Source organism: Paramormyrops kingsleyae, chromosome 15 (genome assembly GCF_048594095.1).
Source record: "Paramormyrops kingsleyae isolate MSU_618 chromosome 15, PKINGS_0.4, whole genome shotgun sequence".
Lineage (NCBI taxonomy): Eukaryota > Metazoa > Chordata > Actinopteri > Osteoglossiformes > Mormyridae > Paramormyrops > Paramormyrops kingsleyae.
In genome coordinates this window covers 13504929-13516999 of record NC_132811.1, presented here as the reverse complement: position 1 = coordinate 13516999, position 12071 = coordinate 13504929, and the positions used below count along the sequence as shown (strand labels likewise).

The 12071-nt window shown below is 40.6% G+C and overlaps 1 protein-coding gene across 1 annotated transcript in view; it reads right to left on the bottom strand.

The window, feature by feature from the left end:
* The window catches only part of ptbp2a (polypyrimidine tract binding protein 2a), a 124135-nt gene that overhangs the window by 81511 nt on the left and 30553 nt on the right, over positions 1-12071 (bottom strand). The window contains exon 3 of the mRNA XM_072699948.1: positions 8790-8896. The gene's annotated coding sequence lies outside the window, so the exon portion shown is untranslated. The remainder of the gene's footprint in view (positions 1-8789; positions 8897-12071) is intronic.

The following is a 12071-nucleotide window of genomic DNA, read 5'->3' as shown; positions in this document are numbered from 1 at the left end:
TGGAATTCATTCCTGAGATATGTTTCAAGTGCTGTGAAAAGAATCTTATACTGTATGCCGCATGTAATATTAGCAAGACTTAGAGCACTCTGCCATTTCATACTTTCGAAGATCCATCTAGAACCCAAGAACTTGGGGGATTAAAAATAAATGAAATGATTTTGTTTTTTTACATATTCAGGCGTTATGTATATACACTCCTGTGTTCAGCCACCCTGGTGTTGCTCTGGCCTGTGGTTTTGCACTTTTGAAACTCGTGAATCTCTTTGTCACTTCCTGTCTGTAGGTTGCACCGTTGTCCTGGGGGAAAGTTACCACATGCCACTGTACCATTGTGCACTTGCATGTGGATGCTATGACAATAAAGCCCCCCCTGAAATTAGTATAATGTGTTTTTGCAGTTGGCTGTGCAGCTAAAGTAGGGAGTGGTGCAATTGTTATACGTATGTGCTTCGCTGATGAAACCAGATGGCTTAAAAGGAACATGGACATTTTGCAGGAGACTTAAGTAGGGAAATTACGGTATTGGGCAGATGGGAGACGAGAGCTGCCTGTGAATTGCACGATGAATTATCTGTTTGGTTGTTTGTATAAAAGAAAACAAAAGTGTAAATAAAACTGTTCAGCTTGACTCTGGCTACTTTCAGGCAATACATTTTCAATATTTCAAAAAGATGAAAAGCACCCTATTCATATTTTTTTAATCTGCATTTCTACCTTTCCTGGTACTAAACCCTGCCTTGTGCCCGTGCTTCCTGGAATTGGCTGCAGTCTCCCTGCAAACTCACACTGGATAAGAAGTTATGGAAAATGGCTGGATGGATGATAAAACAGTAAACAGTAAATACGTATAATCAAAGGCATAGCTAGATATTCCGGGTCCCCTGGCAAAATGTCACCTTGAGCCCCCGAGTAGACTACCCCACAGTAGATTTTCCCAGTCAGGGGGTCCCTTTTAATAGATCTTGCCAGCTTCCATTTTGGGGCCCCTATAAAGTGTGGGGCCCCTTGAATCTGCCAGGGTATCCAAGCCCCTCCCACAGCCTTGTGTAGAATATTTGATATGTTTAATAATACATATAATAGCTCACCCTCTCTTTTCTTTTTGACAGTTTTCTAGTGCACTGTACCCACCGTTGTCCCACATTACATCACAGCATCGTAGCAGAAACGGCGTTCATTAGGCTGAGAGGCTAAAGCCACTGACACAGTACAGCTGGAGCAGGTCTCTGAAACCGGGGCTGGGATGAGAGTGAGGAATCACGCTTGCATTTCAGACAGCCCGCCTTGTACAAAAGGTTATTAATTGTTATAGGTGGCAGATATAGTTGTTATGTTCTTTCCTGAGCTGTCAAGATTCATCTGCCTTTCAGTACCCCCCACCCCCACTGAAAAAACCCCTCCTTTTGAGGCATGATCTGAACTACTTTGCTAGAGAAGGGGCTGCTTATCTGCTCCTTACAGACGCTTTGACGCCTCGCAAACTTGAGCGTTGAATAGTGACGCAATCATGAGAATCTGTTCTCAATTCTCCATAAAATCGGAGCTGACAGGCAGGAGTCTGTCCTGAATGCTGAAAAAGACCCCCTACCCCCCAAACACTTTTAATATCATTATTACCTCCGAAAAACGGGCCTAGGAGAAGAGAGGCCTTTCGCTCACCAGCGCTAAAGGATTTCACGGGTGAGGAGGCGTCTAAAGTGATGGCCCTGACAGGCTGCCCAAGGATCTGGTTCTCATTCAAAGGCGAATCGTTCTGGAACATTCTCGGGACACCTGCACTTGCTCACCCTACCTGATGCCTGAAAGAAAAGTGGAAAATTATACACCCGAGATGGCTGTGATAGCGAATTTGTCAGATGACTTTGTTCTGTGTTTGTTTAATTAGGCACACCTGGGTATGACTTGCTTCTATCATTTCATTATTAGCCACCTCTGAATAAGTCTTATATTGTAATATCGAACAAGTTGGACTACAACAAACAAGAAACAGTAGCACTTGATTAATTTGTTTTCTGATACGGTTGAGTTGTTATGGGGGGGGGCAGGGATGGGGCTGCGTGACTGGTTCATTGGCGAGGTGCCCAAATGTGTAGTCAACTCAACTTTTGCATGACTGTGACCATCTGATGATAAATTCTGTTGACAACTTGTGCAGATCTGCCTGTGAGTTCCCTCTGAAAGAGGCAGCTGATGAGTGATCGCAGCACACTGGGCCTGAATGTTATATAACGAGCGCATGTCGTAGCAAGATCGATGGCGCGAGGCGAACAATGGGGCTTATCTAGCAGGAAGCTGTTAGTGCATCGTGAAATTGCTACACTCTAAGAATGTACAAAACTTAACCTTACTTAGGGTGGTATTTCCATTTTTTACATCATGTATTTATTTGGCAGATGCTTTTACCCACAGGATGGTACAGCTGAGACAGAGGTGGAAAGTTCAGGTCCAGAGAGTACAAATCCTGATCAAGATTTTGTTTCAACCAGCCAGCTGAGCACTCTGTGACTGTGACTCTTTATACTCAACTGGTTGGTTGAAACAGAAGCTTGGTCTGGATTTGCACTTTCTGGCCATGGACTTTCCACCTCTGAGTTGAGTACGTAGGGTCAGTCATCCCCTGAAGCACCTGGACATCCTTGCCTTGGCCTAACAGTGAAATCCTTCTAATCGACCACAGACTCTGAGCCGGCACCCTAACCTACTGAACCCCACACCTCTCCACTACCCCTCACTAACCCCACACCGGGACAGGATGGGTCTGGATTCAAGCCCCAAGGTGCCAAGGACTGGGACATCCTGGATGTCAGTCTATTGCCGGGTCACATTCGCGCACACTGTCACACACTATGGGTGATACAGAAACACCAGTCTCTTAAGCCATATGGTTTTGGGACCCTGCACACCAGAGTACCAGGCAGAACCCTGCACAAGCTAATCATCCGTTCCACTTTGTTAAATGTAACTGAAAAATCATTCACGTGGTAGTTGGCACTTATACAATTTATTCTTACTTTACACTTTTTATACATTTTAATAGTTCATATAAATAGGACTTTTATGGATTCATATAATTTGCTTGTTTTCACTTCAAAATAGACCAGGGGTGGCCAATCATTTCCACAGTGCGTATGCAGGTTTTGGGGATAACCTTTAGGTCAGCTGTTCAAATCCAGGTGTTAGTCCTCTAATTAGTCATCTAATTAGATAGTTGCAGTGAAAACCCAGATATATAATGGCCCTTTCTGGATAAGATTGCCCACCCTGGAAATAAAGTGATTCAGTTCATATGTTCTATTCATGCGTTCTATTCCTGTGTTTTATGCATGGACCACTATGTATGTGTGGAATATGTGAACATATTCAGACTAAGGTAAAAATAAGCACTACATTACAACAGCAGTGGTACAAGAGGCTCAAACGCAGGACTTTCAAAGCTAATTAGCAGGAAGCTGTCTCTTTGTGGCACCTGGTGGCCAAGGGTTGGCTGGCAGGCTAGGAGTAACGGGCACATGGAAACGAAGTCCACACGACTGGGAAGCACAACAGCCCGCCTTTAGAAGCACACCCCCTCCCCGCCTCCCTGCTCCCCATCAAATCAATTTCTTCTCACGTGTCGGAGACGGGGGCCACATTTGCAGGTGTGCAAACGGGACGCCAATCTGACCTCTGCTGCGGTGGAGAGGTGTGTAAACAGACGGAGCACCAATAACGTCATGTGCCCCTTGGAGAACAGAGCCGGGAAGAAGACCTGTCCATGCTATTGGTCGCTGCGCTTCAGAGAGTGCCGTGATTGGCTGACAAAATGTCTCCAATTAAGCAGAAACTTAACAAAGAAGCTGTCAGCAGAACTGCCAATATAAATAGATTTTTCTGAAACAAATATTTATTGCAAAGTGTTTAGCTATTCAATGTTATCACTATGAACAGGAATGTAAACAAGTGTATTTAGTTAAATGTAATAAGTAATCTTTTGTTGAAGAATTAATCATTTGGATGCGAAGCCTTTGATATCTGTCATTTGCAAAAGCAAACCGTATCCTTCCTGTATATTTAGAAACCTGAGGAATCTAACGCCATTAAGCAAGATGGGCAGAAGATTGTAAATGCCCGGCAATCGTCAACTGCATGCCTAGCACACCCCGCGCTCCTCTACCACCGCCCTGCTGGCCAATCGTCAGTGTGGTTGTGTGTATCGACTAGTGCATTGTGACCCCCCCCCCCCCACACACACACCCCCCCCGTTAAATTTTAGTCTTTAAAAGCCCATCGATAAGCCCAAGAGCCAAGTGTGGAGGGATGTGATTTGTGATGTGGGCAAGAGTCACAATGCCTTGATTTGGCGGGGGGGGGGGGGGCATAGCGATGTTTCTGAATGAAAATATTTTGCACACCTTGCTAAACTGCCATATCACAATGCATTATATTTACCACATTTTACACATTTGATTTATTTCATGTCAATTTTCTTGTGATTGTAGCTCATTTCATTTTCTAAGGGAATTTTTACATTTATATTTAAATATAAATATCATGATATGTGACTAGCAATATGAGGCGAGGGCCAGAATGTGCTTCAAGATTACCAACTGATAGAAGTTCTATTTGTTAAAAACCATTGTGTTTGCTATGCTATTAAACATACTTATTTTTGAATTTTTGAATCCGTATAGGGCTAAGTCCAACCAAGGACTAGGTTTGCAAATTAGCCTTTGGCTAGAAAACCTCCGTACAAAACAACGGCTGCATTGTTTTCACGTGTGACATTGTCTTTTGTGCTGCCCTTGCTCAATAAATCCAAAAAATAAATAAAGGTAATTGTCAGAACTTTAAAAAAAATAAATAAATCTATCCATCCACCTTCTTACCACTTATCCTGGTCAGGGATGTAAGGATAAAAAAAAATAATAATAATTTTGCTAAAGATACAGCAATGACTAGGTCTATCAAAATATAATAAAAATAGGCTTTGTCGAAATGAAGAGCAATAACCTTAAGGCACTGACTGGTGGTCTCTCTGTGCTATTTTGCAGAGTATTCCAGGAGATGTACGCACAGATTTTTTTTTTCTCCTGAGTATGACGATTCCTATTAGAGATCCCTGAACGAAAGGGCAGATTGATCTATTCACTTCTTTACCTGACTGCAGTTTCCTTTTGCTGGGAAGGCAGCTGTAATGGCTAATACCCCTCTGACATCCCGGGTCAAGCGAATATATTTCTGTATGATTAATACTCTTGACACTCCAAGAGCTGGTGGAGATTTTTATTTATTTTTTTGCTGTGCAAGCATCCAGCTTCCTGCTATATCCTGCGTGATAGACTGGTGCTGCTTCACAGCATGCTGGGAGATGTGCTTTGTCATGCTATGCAACTCTCAGGTACGTAAGCAGTGCCGTCGGGGATATGGGTAACGCAGGATGACACCTGATATTTCACCCGCACTGATTTACGGCTCAGGAAGCCGGAGAGGAGACATGCTGATCGATCCCTTTAGTTTGGGGGGCAGTGGGGGTGATGTTTAACTTTAATGAGTCAGTGACAGAAACTAGTCATATTTTTCTGGAGTTGGAACCAATATGGGGGGACTCAGAGGTTGTTTGTTCTATTCCCACCCCTGCCTTTGTGTGAGGGGTTTTCATATTCACATTACATTACCCATAATACTTTGAACTGCCCTAGAAAGATGAAACACAGTAAATACACCATCACTGAAAGTATTTTTTTGTCTTTTTTTCTGCCCATCCATATGTGTAGTAGGTAGGTAAATGAAGCACTTCTATATATTCTACAAAAACATTTTGTCACAAGGAATAACCAAGCCTGAAAGACCTGATTTCAGTCATAACTCAATGTTCATAAAATATGCAGCTATGGTGTTTTGCCTTTGTACAGCAGTATTTTATTACTCACTTTCCATTTTACACCCCTGTCTTGTGCCTGTGGCTTTTGGGACAGGGTCCAGACCCCCAAAACCCTGCACAGGACGAGCAGAAAGAGAAAAGTGATCGAGGGATGCATCCTCGCGATCACTGCCTTATTATACTATAGTTATTGGTACATTACTTTTTTGTCTTTTATTGTTTTATTTCATTTTTATTGTTATTTTAATCCTATGTATTTATTTATCTTTTTATACTATTTTTCTTGGGGTTACATACTTCCATTTTAAGCACAGTACGGGTATCATAATTGCATAATAAATACATTAAATTCTTAATCCGAGGTATCATTTGAAATAATTAATCATAGTAGTTATTTCTGCTACCCAAATTTCTTGTATTGAAATACCTTTATCATTGATGGTACTAATGAATCTCAATTTTAAAGATATTATTTTTTCATAAATAAACTGAATAATTGATCCTAATTATGAGCTGCCACACTAAAAAAATCATGTACCAATTAAGATGAAAGGTGACTAAATTCTGACGGTCTCATCTGACAGACCTTATAACATATAGTAGAGGGCCTTAGTGTGGCAGTGGCACTTAAAATAATAGGAACTGGAGATCAGAGACATTTTTTAATAAAGCGGCGAGAGTGTGGAGCGCTCCGGCAAATTGGATTTGAGGATGAAGAGAATCAGAGAAGGTGGCAGTCCATGACATGAATATGGAGGGCTACAAATGCGCTATCAATGTGCAATTAGGCGCCATTGTGGCCTTGCTGCTATACCGTTACCATAATTGTTTTACGTATAATTGGAAACTCACTTCTTGCGAGAATAAATGAAAACACAAAGCAATAAATATGCCGCCCGTGTGACAGTGAATGAAAATAAATTGGCCATGATTATAGCCATTGATAAACCACGTTGTGTGATTAGTAATCAGGTCAACTTTAATAGGCCTCCGCGAGGTGCTCCTGATTGCATTCCACTTCTTGAGGAATCTGATGTGTGCCTCATTTTCCAGGGAGCTTCGGGGGTCTCAATCAATGGCAGAGACACTGATACACACTGTGTGATAATGACATTGGTCTTAAATTTGTCTCAGGTTTGGAGGAGCAACTAATCTGAAGGTGTTACTTTTACCTGTGTCCACCCTGAACATGAACGCCTCAGTCCTGCCTTTCCTTGTACTGCCAGTACATAAAATCCTGTTACACGGGATTTTTCTGTCTCCACATTTGTGATAATAGAATTTAACTACATGAAAGTTTCAAGTCAGCATAGATACAGGGTTTTACTGGTGGTTACCGCGTAAACCTCAACAAGTAGGTTTCATTTACACTTGTCTTTAATTTCTCTACCAGATGCTTCTATTAAACACACATTTTGCCTTCACTGTTAAGTCCATCACACCCATTTGTGTGGTCTAAAGCTTGCCAATCTGCATTCGACAGTATAAAGCATTTGTTATCTGACACACCTGTTTTTGTTGCACCTGATTTTGCCAAACCTTTTACCATGGAGGTAGATACTAGTGTATATAGTATCTTTGTATATACACTTCTTCGAAATGGATTAAAAAAAAAAGAGTTTTACAGTTGTGTTTAAAAGTTGGTGTTTGTGTCGTGTGTCTCTTTTCCTGTGTCCGTTGGTGTACCCAGATCACTAGCTATAACAGCAATTGAAGGATAAGGGTCTTACTCAGGGGCTCAAAGGGGATTTGAACTGGTAGCCTTCTGATGGCACGTACAGCATTCTAACCCACAGATCCCCCCCAATGAGCAAGCCTTTCCTAGTTGGGGAATCAAATCACAGTCTCCCACCTAACCGCTCTGAACACTGTCCACTACATTACCCAGGAGATTCATCCATACTGGCAGGATATCTGACTTTTGTACCCATGTAGCACAAAAGTCTGGACTGTAACCCCAGCACACCCATATCCAGCACTAGCCACTTTACTTACTTTAATTTCCATACTTAAAAATACAACAAAACTATAAAACTAAAAACAGTCACCATCTAGTGTGGGTCCACCATAATTGTACTGTACTATGTCTATTGCACAAAGTATTTAATTTAGTTTAATTTTATTTTTGCATACATGTATATACCTGAATACTTGTGTCTTGTGTGTCTGTCTTGCTTGTCATTGTTAATCCACTCACCGTGGGGTCTGAGTGTAACAATTTCAGTCCTCCCTGTGTCCTGTACATATGGCGGAATTGACAATGAAGACTTGACTTTGCCTTGATGTTCCATGCACTGTATGTCATGTGCCCACTCTAGCCACCAAAGCGATAGATCCTGATGATAGATATTTCGTGTGCAGAGCATACAAACACGCACAATAACGCTGCCATGCGCTCAGCTTATTGCCTCCAGCAATGGCACAGATGTCTTTGGAATTATCCTTGTCAGACGAGTCCATCTGAAAGAAGACCGTCTTCTATCGATGCTGACTAGGAGAGCGTCTTGTAGGTACGATACAAGGCAAGACCCAGCTTGAGACAGGAGGGCCCATTGTGTACAGAGATGCTTGCTGGCTATGCACTTTGTGTAGGAGCTGCTGGATAGAGTACTTGTTTTCTAAAATAAACATGTTCTCATCCTCGCCCCTCGGTTTGCCAAAAAAAGTTATTCAAGAGTGACATTACAGAAGGAACAAAAAAATAAATAAATAAAATTATTTTGGGGGGGGGGGGAGACTGAAAAGCTAATAAGAGGGATATCCAAAAATGAGGCTTAGAGTCACTATAGGGATGGTGGAAGAGTAGGAGTCCAGGAGAACTTCTGCAGAAATTGCAGAATGGCTGTGTGAAGCACGGATGAAAGCGCGTGGATCGCAACTTGAGCAGAGTGCGGCAGAATATTGGCGAGCGTAGTAGACAGCTGACCTGATTGGTGGGAGGAGGTCACGTGACGCAGGAAGCCAAAGAAAGGATCAGAGGACACTGTATCTCTCTCTCAGCAGGGTACCGCCAGAACCACATTCCCCAGAATGCTGGCCAAAAAAAAGGAAGAGAAAAGAAAGTTGTTGAGGATGCATTTAAACTAGAAATTACAGCAGTTTTAAGGTGGAAGAAGGCAAATGGTTTAGACAGCAATAGTTCAAATCAAATGGATGCAAAAACAGAAAAGCAGCATGAAGCCCTTTTAGGTGTTTAATGGCAAATTTCACAACTACTCAAAACAACAGGAGTTGTGTTATCAAAAGAAGCATGAACCTGCATGCTATAGAGCACTCTTACCCCCACAGCTCTGACATTCAGCCAATCTGGTTAAATAATAATCTGAAGTGTTTTTTTTTAATAGCAACCAGCTGTACATCATTGAATAGGATTGCTGTGTGGGACTGAAGATTAATCAGCATGACTAACCTGTTTGTGAAATACTCTTAAATAAATGAATGTTTCTCATACATTTATTCTTTAGGATAAATTCAAATTTCTTTAGTATAAATTCAATTTAAATATTTTTTGTTTTGTGCATTTTTTAATGAGTTAAGTATAAGATAAATGTTCTGGACTGACTGCTAGAAGATGGTGGTTGATGATGATGGTCTGTCTTCTCTTGTACTTTGTGTTTCACACTGTACATACATGACAGTTTCTAAACGATAGCTAACACTGGTAGGTGTAGCAAACAAAGAGCTTAAGATGGTTTTAAGGAATTATAAGTTGGTGTAACTTACACAAAAGGGATCTTGTTCAAAACTTCTTCAAAGAAAATGCGCCATGTAGTTAGACCTTAGACAGGCCATTGAAATCAATATATCTCTATATATAAGCACCCAAGGTTTCCCCTGCCCAGCTCCCAGACAAATTCTTGACAATTCATTTCTCTAAAATCTGCATTTTTTGAATAAGAATCATGCTAAGCATTAAACAGGCTTTCTTTTATGCACTGTGATATTATCTTCCAGTCAAATGCTTCTCTCCTCCCTTTCTATCCAACATTCCCAAGACCAGAATTCAACAGTTATCTGAGAAACCTCAGAGATCATGTGAGCTTATCTACAGTTGACCGATGGTCAAATGGTAAGGAGTCCTTATTAAGGGGCAAACCAGACAACATTAAAGGCTAAACTAGTCATCAAAAAAGAATAAACCAACACCCTGAAAGCAATCTGGGTCCACAGGTGAAGTGGCAGCATGAAGAACATTGTACCCCCACAGCTATGTAATTATAAATGCAAATTTAATATATATATCGCACCTTGTTATTTTATTAATAAATAATTTGTTGATTGAGTTACTTTGTGTATATGTATATTGTAACCACTTGTCCTATTCAGGGTTACGGGCATCTGGAGTCTATGCCAGTGTCACAGCAGGCATGGCAAGAGAAAGAGGGACCATCCACAGAGTGGCTCACGACAAACAGAAGACTAATGAGCTCAAAAGGAAAGAACAGTGGGAAAACCAGAAAAGAAAGGGATCACAAGAGGCAAAGTCAGAACAGGCAATACAAGAAACTAAGTCAATTAATCACAAAGAAAACAAACATTATTCAGGGAACAGGAGCAAAATTGGGAGACAGACATGCAGTAACAAGTACAATAACTGAGGAGATGAACAAAGGCAGACACTTAAATACACTTATAACCAGGACTAACAAGGGACAGGTGTGGGCTATAATGGACTAGGTGCAAGGAGGAGCAAGTGAGGTCAATTAATGGATACAGGTAAATACACCAAGGGAAACTAAAACAAGGGCAACTGAACATTATACAGGGAGCAACACAAGGGACTTCTTTCTGAAGTCATAAACATGTACTGTATGGCCAGGGAATTAAAAGTCTCACACCTGTACTTTCAGGAACTTGATAAAAAGTCCCAGTCCCAGCAACTCTGTGTTTCTGCTCCTTAGGTATAACACTGTGCCTTCCTAATTTGTCTATTTAATTATTATATGGGAAAATGACAAGCGTGTTTGTGCCCATGTTTATCATTGGGATTTTGTAATTTATTTTGTTGTTGTTGAGTTCCTTGTATGGAAGTAGATTTATGTCTAGAGGAACTGTACATAAAAAATGAACTGCAAATCCGAAATCACATTTGTAAATCTGTAACTTGACCCGTAGGCAGAGATTTTGCAAGTACTGTACATTTCTACTGACATTTATGACAACAGATCCACACATTCAGTTTGCACTGCTGCTGTCACACCTTACAGTTTAAATGGACTTAATATTTGTTCACTTACATTTTGCCCAGACTACCTTAAATCTGACAAGTTACCCGATAAGCCAGTAACCCCGCTTCGTAGTACAGGCCACTCGAGTCTTGTAGTGATGGAATGCATGTTTTAGAATTTTGTTTTTCTTATTACCATTTATCGGTTTATCTTTTAAAAGACAATGAATTTGAATCCTGTTAAATAATTTAAGCCCTTAAAAGACATTCAGACAAAATACATTACATGCAACTTTAGGGAAAAACAAGTATTTCAGTGGTATTGTAGATAGATGGGCATCATACACCAAAATATACATATGTTTTAGTCTGAATTTGAGTTGATTTAATGGTTGAATGATGTGCTATTGCTGGCATCCAATCAAATGTGTCACTTCTTGGGGAAATGCTGTAGAATATCTGTAACCTTGTACTGAATAGTCAGTTATGGATATATGTATGTATGTATGGATGGATGGATGGATGGATGGATGATTTAACATCACTTCACACTTAAGAAAATAAACACATGTTAGGATTAGACGTGAAACATCACAAGAACATACAGTAATCATAAAATCCACCCACAAGACTTATCATAACAAGATTTTAAAAAGGTGCAGTTTAAAGCCAGATATTATACGCACATCCACTTCAACGGGAAACGTGTCATAATTGCTTGTACACATCAGACCTTCATTTCGATGCGAATACTCAGCTCAGAGGCAGAAGAACAAATTGGGTTCCCATGTAACTAAATTTTGCTGGCTGTAAAGAAATGCCTCTTCTGTGAGTGAAGAGCTAATGATCCAAGTGTTGGCTAATCATATCACATGGATGCTAGGAATACATTTGAAATTTATACAGCTTTATTTTCAATTCCTGTTTTATTTTTATTACCACAATGGATCAGTTTTATATATATATGCAAAAATTGTATTGACAAAATAATTCATGAATGTGTGCACAGCGGTTAAAGCCATGCTGGAGATGTAATATTTA